Genomic DNA, 15,340 nt, shown 5'->3' on the forward strand with positions numbered 1-15,340 from the left:
GGCTAGCTCTGCCTGTCTGCTACTTACAGCAAATTTGTCTCTCATGTGGTCAAGGCAGCCACTGCAGAAATCATGTGATTTGAAAGGAACTGGGGGCGGCCTCCTTCACTTTCCTTTCCAACAGTTTTTTTTTTTTTCATCCTTTCCTTCCTGGATATCTGTATTCATCTGTTTTTCTATTGCTGTAACTGAATACTACAGACTAAGTAATTGATAAAGAACAGAGGTTTATTGGGCTGGGGATGTGGCTCAAGCGGTAGCGCGCTCGCCTGGCATGCGCGGGGCGCTGGATTTGATCCTCAGCACCACATAAAAATAAAATAAATGAATAAATAAAGATGTTGTGTCTACTAAAAAATAAATATTAAAAAATTTCTCTCTCTCTTAAAAAAAAAAAGAATAGAGGTAGGTGCAGTGGTACATGCCTGTAATCCCAGTGGCTCCTAGAGGCTGAGGCAGGAGGATCCATGAGTTCAAAACCAGGCTCAGCAAAAGTGAGGTGCTAAGCAACTCAGTGAGACCCTGTCCCTAAATCAAATATAAAACGGACTGGAGATGTGGCTCAGTGGTTAAGTGCCCCTGGGTTCAATCCCCAGTATTAAAAAAAAAAAAAAAAAAAAATTAAAATAAAATAAAGAATGGAGGTTTATGTAGCTTGTGGTTCTGGAGGTGGGAAGCCCAGGAGCATGGCAGAGGCATCAGGAGAGGGTCTTCTTGCTGAATGACAACATGGCAGAGAAAGCATGCTAGCTCTGGTCTCTCTTCCTCTTCTAACAAAGCCACTAATTCCTTCAGGGGCCCTACCCTTATGACATCATCTAATCCTAATTACCTCCCAGAGGCCCTACCTCCAAGTACCATAGGCATGTGGATTTGGGGATTAGTTTTCTAGCACATGAACTGTTGGGGGACCATGGTGATGTCTCTCAGCATTTGCAGCCTCCTGGCCCTCCCCACCTAGCCCTTGGTCCCCGGGAGCCCTCCTGCTTCTCATCTATATGAGAACTGCAAAGAGTGCTCAACTTCTGCACAGGGCTCTGATCCTGACCTTGCCACTCACCAGCTGTGGGGGCTCAAGAAGCCAGCTGTAAAACAAGGGTTAAATCGGTGTCCTCCTCCGACAGCAGATGGTTTCTACTTTGTGCAGACACATCTGTTGTCCTGCTCCGGAGCAGCCCGCATGCTCCCTGCTGGCAGGGAGACTGTGTTCACAGCGCACTTGCCCGGAGGATGATTGACATAACCTGAGACTCGCACAGGGCCTAGCTGGGCATTCTCAGCTTCCTCTTCACATTCGGATCACGGGGAAATTTCATAAAATGCCACTGCTGGGCCCCGTCCTCAGAGGGCCTGATTCAGTTGACTAGGGTGGGGCTCAGTCATCTTTGTGTCCTCAGAGCTGCCCGGGGGGACCCTAAGGCACAGCCATCTTGGAAGCTCTGTTCTAGTCTTTGCCACCAGCTCTGCGGCTTGCAGTGTGGCTCCCAGTGCAGCCCCAGCTGCAGCGCTTAGAGCTCGTTCAGTGCGGAACCTGAGGCCCACCCCAGACCACCCAGGAAGAGTGTCCCCGAGGGTTCCTAAGCATTGAACTCTTGGAGAGCATTTCTGTCACCCACAAGTGATCTCTGTGGATCCCCTTAGCCTATAATGCCTATTTTTTGTATGTGGCCACACATCCATTTGGGGTATAGATGTGGTGTAAAAAAAGGTATCCAATGTCAGATAGTATTAATGAGCAGAAAAATAAACGTGACATGTATGCTGTGAGCATCTTCACTTCCCCAAAGAGGCAGACCTCTCTGCCACAGGGTCTGGGATGTGCTGTCTCGGCTGCTGCTTCCCGTAGCCTCTCCTTCTTCCCCATAGCCTCCCTGTCCCACATGACCTGTGCCCTTGTTCCCTGTCTTCTTGGTAGCCTCCTAATCCTCTCTTAACCCCTCTGCCCCACTGCAGCCTCTCCTTCCTCCAGTAGACTCTCTGTCCTGTCCTGGGCCTCCCTGTCCTCCCTTCACCTCGCCACCGTCCTCCCTGTAGCCTCCCCCTCCTCCCTGTCAGCAGGCCGGTTCCTGCTGGCCCCCAGCTGCAGAGACAGACGCCTTTTGTTCACCCCTGGAGGGTGCCGGGGAGAACCAAGCCTGCGGTTGAGGAGGCCCGCATTCAGAATCCAGCTTGCCTCTTCACCTCCTCTGCTACTTCCCTTCTTCTCCTCAAATTTAGGCAAGAAGGGGCCAAGGATATCCTGTTCTGTCCGCCTCCTTGGATGTTGGGAGGGTCAGATGAAGTGATGGACACACACCGGCCAAAACCTTTCTTGGCAACACCAGGGCAGTGAGGGCGCCCAGGATGCGGCAGGACCCCTCACCTGGGACTGTGGGGCGCGGTCTTTCCTCTCCTGAGTGCTGAGTGTCCCGTTTGGAGAGGCTCACATATCTCAGTCCCCTGATGGGCTTCCCCTCGCCTCTCTTTCCCCGCTGCCCTTCATCCCAGGTGCCAAGTGACATCCGCCCACCTCTGGTTTTCCAGACCCTGCAGTGCTGCCCTGGGCCCTCTGATCTGTGCCCTGCCTGCCATCTAGGTTCAAGACTGCCGGCGGGGGGCGGGTCTCTGGGACAGCTAGGGCTGGACGCTCACATCTGTGCCTTAGGGGACAGCTCAGGCGGAGTGGGGCAGGGAAAAGCCTTCTCTGGCCCTCAGACACCACTGTCCACTTCTGAGACTCAGACACAGGATGACACACACAGAGTCACTGCTGCTTGGCTTCTGAGAAGAGCCCCAGGTCTCTGGGATGGGTCTGCAGAGCCACTCGGAGCCCAGGAGTTTGGGTGTAGCAAGAAAAGGGCCAGGACAGGGCCAGAGACTGGAAAGGAGCCCCCAACACGGACCCACATGTGCTTGGCCTGGTCCTGCTAAGGGAGACAGTCCCTCTGGGGCACGTAGGGGTCAGCCTGCTGGGCACCCTGGACACTGGCTCCCTGGCTTTGGCCTCAGCTGCCTTATTTGGTGACGCTGAACGTGGGACTGGCATAATCTTGGAAGTGCCCTCATCTTAGTGTGGTGTGGCTCAGTGTTGGCCCGGGCCATCAGAGAAGCAAGGCCCAGGAGACGAGCACCCAGGAAGAGCACCGTGAAGCTCACCCCGTGAGTCCCCGTGGGCTGGAGACCCCACATGGAGGTGCAGGTCGGGATGGGTGGGCTGAGCACGGCCAGGAACAGCACAGGGCTGCCTCCGGAGCCCCTGCCCACCACACTGGCATCTGCTGCCATCTCACCAGGAGAGGCAGTGCCCTTCATGGGAAGAGCTGTGGGCAGGTGTGTGCCCAGCTCCAGTTACAACAGGACACTCGGGGGCAGTCAGCAAATTCAGTACTTACCTTGATATTCCGACTCTTAGTGACTGCGAGGACAAGATGGAGTTTGCCGTTCACAGACATGTGACCCAGGCTTCCCTAAGGAAGGCACACAACTTCATACAGTGACCCAGGACTGAGCTGGCAGAGCCTGACCCAGCCCACCAGCCCCGGTGACATTCTGTCCTTGCTTTCCTTTTTCTTTCCTTCAAACCCAGCCCCTTGCGCACATGCCAGACAAATGCTCTGCCGCTGAGCTACACCCCCAGTCCCCTTTTTCTCTAATAAGAGTGTAAACAAAAAGAGAATTCATGAAGTTTCTGCCTTCCTACAGGGGCATTAGCGGGCATTGATTTTTAGCCGTGATGTGTGCCACTTGCAATGACTCCTGACTGAAGGAGAAGTGCTGTTTGGGAGTCTATGAGGTTTACAACACCCTGAAATTGCCCAGTGGGGCAGCCATGCCAGGCCCAGCTCTTTCATTAGGCAACAGGGACATCACTGAGGTGTGTGCCATACGCCAGTGACAGTGGCCCATCCCAGCCCAGAAGGGATTGCCTTGGGGATTAGGGGCTTGGAGAGAGAGTGGGACAAGCAGAAAAGTTAGGGACAATAAACAACCAATCATGAGAGAGCTTCTCTGGGGAGGGAGGTCGGGGGCATGGAACCAGAGAGGGCCCCAGGGTCCCCAACCAGATCTGTAACATTGAATTTCCAAAAATAAAATCCAAGGTTACAAACAACATAATGGTAAGATGTGACGATGCTGGGGGGTTATGTGTCTATTTGCTGGTGGCTTTGGAATACTGTACAATTAAAAACGTACAAGGAAAAGAGCGAGGCGCAGGGCAGTTTGTAGAGAACAGCACTGCTCCAGAGAAAAGAGTGCTCTGAACCCGCTCCCCACACACATGCCCACAGGCCACGGAGGGCAGAGGCCCACGCTGCAGGGGAGACACTTCTGTCACTCTTTGTCCTTTCCTGCTTTTTAAATGTTCTGCTGTGTGCCAGTATTACCTAATTTTTGCAAATGACATGAATATTTTCCAAAATTTAGAAAAAAGGCACACAAAAGCAGAGACTCTTAGACAACGTTAAAAACAGAGACAAGGAAAGATGGGTTCCTGCATGCTGGAATGCGGCCCAGGCACTCAGCGGTGGCCTTGGAGCAAAGACCCTTCCAGCTTCCCCCAGCGAGGAGCCCTTTCTGAGAGCAGCCTTCTGCAGGCAGGCTCGACTCAGAGAGCTTTCTGAGGGACTGCCCTGATGCCCAGCCCTGGCACGAGTCCTCTCCTCTCCTGTGTGGCCAGGGGAGAGGATGCCCAGGGACACTTTCTGTCCCTGTCTTGCTGCAAGCTGCAGCAGGTAGAGGAACCTCAGGGCTCCTGGTTCCTATTCAATTGATGAAATATAAATGAAAGGAGAAGGGGGACCGGCAGAGCTGAGCACCTAGGGGAGATTACAGATTCCAAAGGGAGGGTTGAAATTTCAGGGACTCATAGCCCTCTCAGCAGACACGTGAAGCCCTTTCGGCCTCCCCTGCCACTCCCTTGGGACTGTAGTAAGATCAGCTGGAACAACTGCCTTGCCGGGGACAGACAGTGACTGGGGAAGGCCAGCCCTGGCTGTGTGGAAGCCGGAGGTGGGGCAGGGCAGTAAACCCTGGACCTGATGTGGGGACCCTGCCTCCTTTGGAGGAGAGGGACAGCGAGAGCCAGGTCCAGCTCATCAGAGAGACAGCCTGGCAGATCCTTGCAAATGGCCTTGCTTGGGGGATTCACCCAGCGCTAGCTACAGCAGCACCCAGGGCAGCTGGAAATTGCATTTCCTTCCCAGCACCCATACCAGAGGAGCTGGCCTCAGGGCAACTGTCAGGGATCAATGTTCCGAGGCTCTTATTATAATGGGAGCGAGGCAAGAAATATGAGGGAAAAAAACACCTCGAAATGGACGCTGGGGGTGGGGGTGCGGGTGCAGGAATAATTTAATTAAGTCCTGCTTTGCGGACCAGCCTAAATTTAGCGACTGTTTCGGCTGCTGTGACTCCTTCCCTGCATCTCCCCCCCATCTGCCCACTGTGCCTCTGCAGGTGATTAATTCCAGATTCTGGGCTGGCGTGTGTGCGTGTGTGCGTGTGTGCGTGCACCTGCAGACTGCTGGTCCCTCTCCAGGCCTCTGCTCACATCCCCTCCCTGGGTCCCAGAGGGCAGCACGTTCTGAAGCAGGGAGCAACCTGCTCACCCTTCCCCAGGGAGGTAATGACTCCTATTGACTCTCACAGCGGCTGCAGCAGGCCAGCCCTGCACCCTGCCCAGAAACCTCGCCACCAGGAGCCCAGATCCCCAGATTGTTTCGTTTCATTGTTCTTAGAGGAGGTGTTTTTAAAAGGGTTCTGGACAGCAGTGGCTGATCCTGAGCCTCGGTGTCTGTGCCTGCTCAGGGAGACAGGAGAGGCTCCTCCCACCACAGTCCCCGTCCAGCCCCACACTCTTCTCCTTTGACCATCAGTACTTGGTCTTTTAGGTCTTTGCACTGTTTTTCCATAATTTCTTTCCTCCCTGCGGACTGTCCACTACCTGAAATGAGAGGGAGTGGCTGGGGAGGATGATTGGCGGTTGCGAAGGATGGAATGTTTGGGTCTCCCCCAGATTCATGTGGGGAGACTCGTCCCTAACCTTAAGTTATTTGGAGTCATTTGGAGGTGAGGCCTCGGGAGGTGATGATGCTTAGATGAGATTCTGAAGATGGGGCCCTCGAGATGGGACAAATGCCCTCATAAAAAGGTGAAGAGGCACAGGTGTCCCTGTGCACATGCCAATGGCCACGTGAGGACACTTGCAGGAGCAGAATCAGCCAGCACCTTGATCTTGGTCCTCCTAGGTTTCAGAACTGGGAGGAACAAATCTCTCTCTTATTTTTTTTTTACCTTCCCAGCTGGTGGTGTTTTGAGAAGGCAGCCTGAACGGGCGAAGGCAACAGGTTAGAGCATCAGTTTACTCTGTGATCAGGTTTTGTTGTGGGTCCCCTGACGCAGGCGCTGTGATACTGAGGAGGACACAGGGGCTGCCTTCGAGGGGCTGGTCATCTAAAGGGTAAGAGATGTAAGGGTTAGAGATGGGCAGAGTTGGCTGGTTGGGGGCTGAGCCACCCCAATGCCTGCTGCTCAGCCAGGGACAGGAAGCAAGCAGCTTTCACAGCAGCAGTGGCCAGGATTAATTAATGGCCAGGGACTGGTGATGGGAAGTCGTGTGCCTTGGGCATAACCTTGCATTTCTCTCACTGGTCATTTTAAGGTGCTGACAGGTCCACTTTGTGATTTCAGTAAAGGTTCATTCTTCTAATCCTGAGTGATCTCTCCTTTTAGAATATGACTCTTCCCAGGTATATACTAATCTAATCGATTGGTTCCTTGACCTCTGTCTTAGTTTGTTCAAGCTGCTACAACCAGATACCACAAATGGAGTGTTTCATGGACACTAGAAATTCTCTCCCACAGCTCTAGGCCTGGAAAGTGCACCACCAAGCTGCCAGGTACGGTGCCTGGGAGCATTTCTAGTTCACAGATGCCTCCTCTTGACTGAGTCCTCACGTGCTCCTGTGGTAGAAGAGGCCACTGAGATCCACGGGGACCCATTGGTGGGGGCACTAGTCCCGTTCTTGAAGGGTTCCTTGCCCCATGACCTAATCACCTCCCAGCGGCCCCACCCCCTACACCATCCCTTGGGGATTAGGATTTTTTAACAATCTTTGAGGGACACAAACTTTCAGTCCGTTGCAGTCTTATAACTAGTGACTCTCCTATTCTTTTTTAAAAAATATTATTTTAGTTATACATGGGCACAATATCTTTACTTTGTTTATTTATTTTTATGCCGTGCTGAGGATCCATCCCAGTGCCTCACATAGGCGAGGCAAGCGCTCTGTCACTGAGCCACACCCCAGCCTTCTCCTGTCCTCCTTTATGCCAACCCACTGCCATCCATTCTTTTAGATCTGTCTAGAGGATTGTATCACATTCAAATAATGGTAGCTTCATTTCTTCCTTCCAATTTTTTTTTTAATCCTTTATTTCTTTTTCTTGCCTTAATGTGCTGGCTGGGGACATTCAGTACAGGGTTGAATAGAAGCAGGGATGGGGGACAGCATTGTGTAGTACCTAATCTGAAAGGGAACCCTCCCAGTGCGTCACCACTAAGAATCAAGGCCACTCTACATTAGAGGGCCTTTATCAGGTTAGGAAAGTTCCACTGAGTTCAGGGTTAGCCAGGAGTTTAATCAGGAATAATTTAATTTTATCAGGTGCTTCCCATCCCCACCCCACTGTTCTTTAAGATAATTGTGGGATGAGTCTCTCTGAATGCGCTGAGCTGACGAATTACACTAGCAGATTTTTCTAATGTTAAACCAATTTTTCGAATTTCTTGGAAAAACTCAAGGGTAATGATATATATATTTTTTTAAAAAAAATATGCTTCTGGGGCTGGGGATGTGGCTCAAGCGGTAGCGCGCTCGCTTGGCATGCGTGCGGCCTGGGTTCGATCCTCAGTACCACGTACAAACAACGATGTTGTGTCCGCCAAAAACTGAAAAATAAATATTAAAATTCTCTCTCTCCTCTCTTTCTCTCTTTAAAAAAAATATGCATCTGTATTTGGTTTATCAGTTATTTTTCAGTTGTATTGTGTCTTTATTCCTGAGTGAGATTGGCTTGTAATTTCTCCTTTTCAGACTTTCCTGGACTGCGGTTTTTATTAGTCTTACAAAATGGGTTACCAAGCCGTCTTTCCTTCCTTATGCTCTAGGAAGATTATATATAAAATGAAATCATTTCTTTATCCCAGGTTTGATAAAACTTTCCGGTAAAACCTTCTGGGGCCTTGTTTTCTTTGTGGGAAGATTTTAAATTATTGATTGAATATTTTTGTTGATTATGACATTATTTGTTTTACTGCCCCTTTTTATAAATGATATGCTTCTAGGAATTTGCCTATTTTATTTGAGTTTTGAAATATATTGCTGTAAAGTTCCAGGTCTTAGAAAACATGTCTTTTTAAAAATTAATTAGTTAACAGTAGGATGCATTTTGACATATTGTGCACAAATGGAGCACAACTTCTCATTCCTCTGGGAAAGCATGTCTTTATTATTATTATTTTTCAATATGCTCATTGTTCTCCAAAGTTTTTAAAGATCCCTAAAGTTCTTCATATTATTTTCTTATGATTTTTTAAAAATCATTATAGTGTCTGAAGTCAGTTCCCCTCTTTCTTTTCTAACATCATCTATTTTCCTTTTCTCCTTTTCCTCCTTTCTCCTTGTCCTTCCTTCTTTTTACCAGTGGTTAGTCTTTTAAAGAAACTGTATTTATTTCATTGATCTCTACTGAGCGTTTTTTCCTTTTTCACAGTGCTAGGGATGGGACCCAGAGCCTCATGCCTGCTAGGCAAACACTCTGCATCTGGGTACACCCCCAACCTAGTCTTCTGTATAATATCTTCATTTTTTTTTGTTTCCTCTTTTTATATTCTCTCTATATTATTTGGTTTTATTCTGTTGTTTTTTTTCAAACAATTTTTTATTAATTGATTTTTTTTTAAAATATAAGTATTCAAGGCTATGAGTTTCACTCTACAAACAGCTTGGTCTGCATTCCATAAATTTGGTAGCATTTCCATTCATTTCTAATAGACATATAGTATTTTCGTTCATCATTTAGTTCTAAATATTTTAAAGTTTTTGTTTTGATTTTTGTATTGATGAATGTTTTTAAATTTACAAATACAATTCTTATTTCTATTTATTTTATAGTTATTGAATTCTAATTTAATTACCTTACTTGAAACTGTTTTATATTTTCTGGTCAGGTTTTTAATTGTTCTACATAAGTGGACATGGTGGTCTGTACCTGTAGTTCCAGAACTCAGGAGGCTGAGGTGTGAAGATCCATCCCTTGAGCCCAAGAGTTTGAGACCAGCCTGGGCCAAATCGGGAGACACCCATCTAAAAATAAATAAATAAACTGTTCTATGTGAACCCAATAATGTCTTCTCTTATTGGGGTGTAGGCTTTGCATTGAATCAAACTTGCTAATTGCACAGAGTTAAAAGTTTTAGATCTTTATATCCTTGTTTATTGTATCTGCAGAGGTTTCTAAATTTCCCATTCTAAGATTGTGTTGGCTTATTCTCTTTGTTCTTTCATCAGTTTTTTTACTTCACATATTCTGAGGCTGTTTTACTAGGTGAGGCACACTTAGAATTAGTATGATTGTATCCTCTTTAGTATTTGATCCATAAGTAGTGATCTGTCTTGTCCATCTTTTAGATACTTTCATTGACTTATTTGTTGGTGGTGATCTCTGTTACTTTCAGGTTATCTGATAATGTCTTCACCTTTGTTCTTAAAAAGGTATACAATTCTAGCATTATCAGTTATTTCTGCATTTTTAGGAAATTTTTTAGTATCTTTATCCCGTTGCTTTATTTCTGGTTGCCATGAGGTATCCTGCTGACATTTAATGCACAAGTGACCCCCAAACACACACACACACACACACACACACACACACACACACACACACACACCTGCATGCCCAAGATGGACAGGATAACAATGGCAATTTGGCAGAATGCTATTTTGTGACTGTGCTTCAAACCAAGAGAGGGATGTCATCAGATGCCTGAAAAGAAGAGTGGTGGTCACCTGAGGTGTGGGGGCTGAGGCCAAAGCTGCAGAAGTGTGGGGACCTGAGAGCAAACAGAATGAAATACAGACTGAGGCTGGGAATCCCTTAAGAAGGAAGTTCATATTGGTCCCTGTGTTTGGGAAACCAATGGCACAGTCCCAGGAGTTTAAAGGGCAATGGTTTTGTTGTTGTTGTTGTTGTTGTTATTGTTACTATTTTTGTGTGTGTTTTTGTAAAATTAAGGATCATAAGCACTCTACTCATCAGCTCAGGGAATCTGCCAAGAAGTGTGGGGAAACTACACATGCCGAGAGAGTCAAAGAAACAAACACACAAACAAAAAAATTCACCCATGGGAAAATGGAACCCAAGCTAATATTCAGATATCAAAACACTTTTATCAAAACAGATTAAATTTTTCATTAAGTTAGAAATACTTTTACTTTTAAGGACGATGTGTGCTATTTGTAAGAGACACACACATATAATTTGATGAAATGAAAGCCAAGAGTGGGAAAGAATAGTCCAGGCAGAGACCCAGACAAAGCTGGCATTGCAATATTACTGACAAAGAGGGTGTTAAGGAGAAAAGTGTAAATAAAGAGGATCAGACTTGGGAGGCTGAGGTAGGAGGATTACAAGTTCAAGGTCAGCCTCAGCAACTTAGTGAGACCCTTTCTCAAAAGAATAAAAAAGGCTGGGAATGTGGCTCAGTGTTGATCACTCCTGGATTCAATCCCCAGTAGGTCCCACCCCTAAAGAAAATAGTCCACAAGGACATAAAAAATCATGAATCTTTATGTGCCTAATAACATGGCCTCAAAATAAGAGAAGCAGAAATTGAAAGAACTGAAAGGAGAGAAGAACCCATACATACACAGTTGCTCTAGGAGATTTTTAAGACACCTCTCAGAAACAGACAGATCAAGGAGACAAACTCCTGAGGCCATGAAAGGCTGAAACCAGACAAGTAATAAGCATGAATCAGTGAATCTGCATACAACCCTGCACCCTCCAAATGGAACAATCATCTTCTTTTCAGCTCCACATTTATAAAAAACGGACCTTGGACAAGGCCACTAAGGATGTCTCAGCAGGTGCCTAAGAATCAACATCCTGCAGGTCACTTTCTCTGACACCATGCAGTGCAACCAGAATTCAGTGATGAAGAGAACTTCCTCCTTCTTTAAACCCGGGTCCCTCTTCCATGGATGCTGGCGTCACCAGAGTGAGGTTCAGGGGAGGGTGGGATAACCTTGAGGCAGGAGGAAGTGGGGCGGGGAGACCATGTTTCTTGGTAGAGCTGGAGAGCATGTCATGTGCCCCTTTTGCTTATGACACGCGTGATAACCAGATCACAATATCTGCAGCCTACATCCGCAGAGCGTGCTCAGCTGAATCTCCTTTGCAGATGAATACATCAAGGTGGGGTAGCCAAGAGAGCTCTTTTATTTATTTTACAGATAAATGAACTACCAATGTGTAAAAAAGTGTCAGTAGTGGAGCTGACTCAAGTCCATATATTTTGAGCTCAGATTGGTGGCTTTTCCCATTGTATCAACTGTGAATAATTCATACTTGACTTTCTGTCTGACTAGACTAAGGTTCTGAGAGCAGGCCTTAAGCCGTGTTCATTACCATCCCCACGCCTGGCAATGAAAGATTCAATACATACTAGGAAATGAATGCTGAATTGAGTTATTAATTTCTTCATGGATGTTTGCATTGATTTATTTCTGAATAACTCTTTTCTCATGGTAAAAGTGATCCATGTTCATTATAGGGAATTTGGAAGAAAGAGAAAATAGAAAGGCGAAATTAAGATCTCCCGTGATTTTCTTATTAAATATTTTATATAAAACACATTTTAGTGGCTGCACAATAAATATACCTGTGCTCAACATTTAGGCTATTTCCAAAATTTTCCCTATTATAAATAATTCTGTGACGGGTAACACTGCATCCTCATTATTTCCTGAAGATAAATTCTTAGAGCTGGAATTACCAGGTCAAAGGATATGAAGTTTTTAAAGGTTTTGATAAATATTACCCGATTCCCTTCCTTAAAGTTTTGCTAATTTGCATTCCCTGGTGTAAGAAAGCATTAATTTCGGTATACCCTCATCCATCTAGCTTTTTCTCATTTTCCCTTCTTAAGGTAAATGTTTTCTTAAAATATCACATACCCAGAAAAAGTGCAGATATCAGAGTTGTGTTGCTCAGTGAATAAAGTCACAAGCCAGCATCTGGATCCTGGCAGAAAAGATTCTCAGCGCCCAGAAGCCACCCTGGTGACTCATTCTGGTCATCATCATGTTCCCAAGAGACGTATTCTCACTTTTAGCCTCACAGAGTAGTAAGGCTTATGTTTGAATTTTACGCAGACTTTGTGTCAGTCCTGCAGTGTCCCTCTCTGGTGTCTGACTTATATCACTTGATATGTTTGGGGACTCACCCATATTGCCATGTGTCGTCGTAGTTTGGTCATTCTTGTTTATGTATTGCATTCTGTTGTGCTTTGGTACATAACTGACCCATCTTACCGTAGGTGGGCATTGGGATAAGTCCAGGCTGGGTCTGACACCTGCTGCCGTGAGCACTCTTGTTCATGTCTTCTAGAGGGTGACTGGAAGCATTTCAGTTAGCTATCTATACCTAGAACTGGAATTGCTGAGTCATGACACTAAGTATTTTTAATTCAAGCAGAACATGACCTAGTACAGCTAATGCCTAAATCAAGGCCCGGTTGCTAATGGGGAAATTGAGACCTGGGGTGTTGGGTATTAGTTGGGCTTTGGGGTCTTTTCCTAGATGGCTCATATTGTGCTGTGTTGGGGACTGTGTCCCCCCACATAGGTAACCAGGTGAATCTAAAGCCCCCTGTGTTTGGGGGCTTTAGATTCACCTGGTTACATATATAGAAATGGAGACCTTCTGCAAATAATATAGCTAAGTGTGGTCAGAGTCAGGGTTGGGGCTGGTCACATGGTTGTGCAGGTGACCGTGAGTGGGGATTGGGCAGGGTCCCTTTGTGGGGAGATTTTGCTCCAAGTGTGTTTAGATGGGCTGAGGAGGTGGTGTGGGCCTTGGGCAGCCAGGGAGTTGATTCTGTGAGGGAGCGTGTGTCCTCTGGGTGGTGGCTCGCCATTGAAGGCTGTTGAGCAGGTTCGTAGCTCTGTGGAGGGAACATTTAAGAAGCACGTGCAGGAAGATAGCCAGGAGCCACGAATGCTGGATGGGAGAGCACTTGGGGGTCCCAGGAGGGAGCAGAGGGGCCACAATGATGGGGGCCTTGGGAACTGTCACTTCCTTCGACCTCATGTGTTTCCACCCACCCCTTCTCTGGCACTGTCAGCCCCAGCACCCTCTAGTAGGTGCCCCTGTCTGTTCCTGCATTAGAGCACTTGCCACATGATATTCTGACTGTGGGGTGAGCTCCTTGGGCCAAAGACCATGTGTCTCCTATTTCTGAACCTGCTTCCAGTACCTGGCATAGCATCTGGTACATAGTAGTCACTCAATAACCATTTGTAGATGAGTGAAATGTCCATTCACATCCCACCCCTTTTCCTCCTTCAACCCCCTTTGAATGATTCCAGCTGCCTGTCTTTGCTGCTAGCCACTGCCTGGGACTTCTCTCATCTTTTTTCCTCAAGGCTTTTGAACCCTGCCTCCAGGGGTCGGTATCAAGGCTAGCTTAGTGTGCAGAGGCAGGTCCCTGTGGACAGGGTCCTGGGCCTGCTGCCTGGGCAGCGCTGGCTTCGTGCAGCCCCTGACTTGGGCCTGGAGCGGGGAGCCGTTGAGGCTGAGGACGGAGGGTACCTTCCTGTTAGCAGTGGCCAAGTGCAGTCATCATGGGGCAGTTAACCTTGTCTGCTTCCGGCCCCCACAAAAGCCAGCTGTGAGCCGGGTGTGGTGGCTCCTGCCTGCAATCCCAGCGGCTCAGGCGGCTGAGGTAAGGAGGATTGCGAGTTTAAAGCCAGACTCAGCAGCGAGGCCCTAAGCAACTCATCGAGACCCTATTTCTAAATAAAATATAAAAAGAGCTGGGCATGTAGCTTGGTGCTTAAGTGTCCCTGAGTTCAATCCTGGTACCACCAAAAAAAGGAAAAAAAAAAAAAAAAAAAGCCAGATGGTGCTGCGAGCGGAAGATGGAACCCCACAGCAGCCCCCATGCAGCCCTTGTCTTCACTTATTGGGGGGCTCCCCTCTTGCAGCTTGAACATGATCAGCGTGATGAGGCAGCTGCGCTTGCCGGATCCACCTGCAGCCACACGTGAAGGGACAGCAGCCCTGCTAGAAGCTTCGTGTGGAACACACTTGACCTCTTTTTCCTTTTTTGGTGTTGACCATGAAATGACTGAGGGGAGGCAGGCGCCTGGAGATGGGCGGGCAGTTCTGCCAGCCGGTCACTTCAGACTAGAGAGGGCAGAAGGCTCAAGGCCGCTGAGCACTGGAGGTACCCGATTTCCCTTTAGCCCCCCCCACACACACCTTTTTTAAAAGGTGGAGCAGACGCAGTGGGCTCACAGGACAGGCAGCAGCCGGGTTCTGAGACGGTGGGTGGGCCGAGCTCTGCCGGGCTGCCTTCTCCTCGAGTGGATGGCACTGCGGACCTCTCTTCTCTCAGCACGGGTGACCCTGGTGACAGGAGCCTGGCCCACCAGCTCTCCTGACAGCCTTTGTTTAAGGGCTCTGTAAGCCTGAAACCAGTTTTCACTGTTCCCAGCGAGATCCTCCGGTTGATGGATTTAAAACAATAACAACACAACTTAGAAACAAAAATCAAAACCTAAACTCCTGGCAGTGCCTCAGGGGACAGCCTGTGAGGAACGGTTGGCAGCAGAGAGCAGTCAGGTAGGGTTTCCGGTGTCTGTTGCCACACTGTAAACCATCCCAGCTACAGTGGCTTAAAGCAGCTATTAACTCCTACCATGCAGGTCAGGCATGCAGGCAGGACTCTTAGGAGACGCTTCCCTCTCCTCCCCTTGGGCCACTCAGCTGGGGCTGAAGATCCAAGATGGCTCCTCTGCCGTCTGGGCCGCGGGGACTGCCCTGGGCTGGAAGCCTGGGTGGTACTTCTCCAAGGCGTCTCGTCCTCTGCTCACTAGGCCTCAGTCTCCAGGCCCTTTCTCTCCTGTGGTGTCTCTGCTGAAGAACGTGGCACTGTGTCAGGAAACTGCCTCTGGGAAAGCAGAATCTGCAAGGCCACTTCAAGTCCAGAAGGTCACCTGTGCCCCATACTCTGGGTCAGAACAAGCCACATGGCCAGTCCAGACGAAGGGACAGGGAAAAACAACCCACCTCG

This window comes from Callospermophilus lateralis, chromosome 17, assembly GCF_048772815.1.
Source record: "Callospermophilus lateralis isolate mCalLat2 chromosome 17, mCalLat2.hap1, whole genome shotgun sequence".
Taxonomy (NCBI): domain Eukaryota; kingdom Metazoa; phylum Chordata; class Mammalia; order Rodentia; family Sciuridae; genus Callospermophilus; species Callospermophilus lateralis.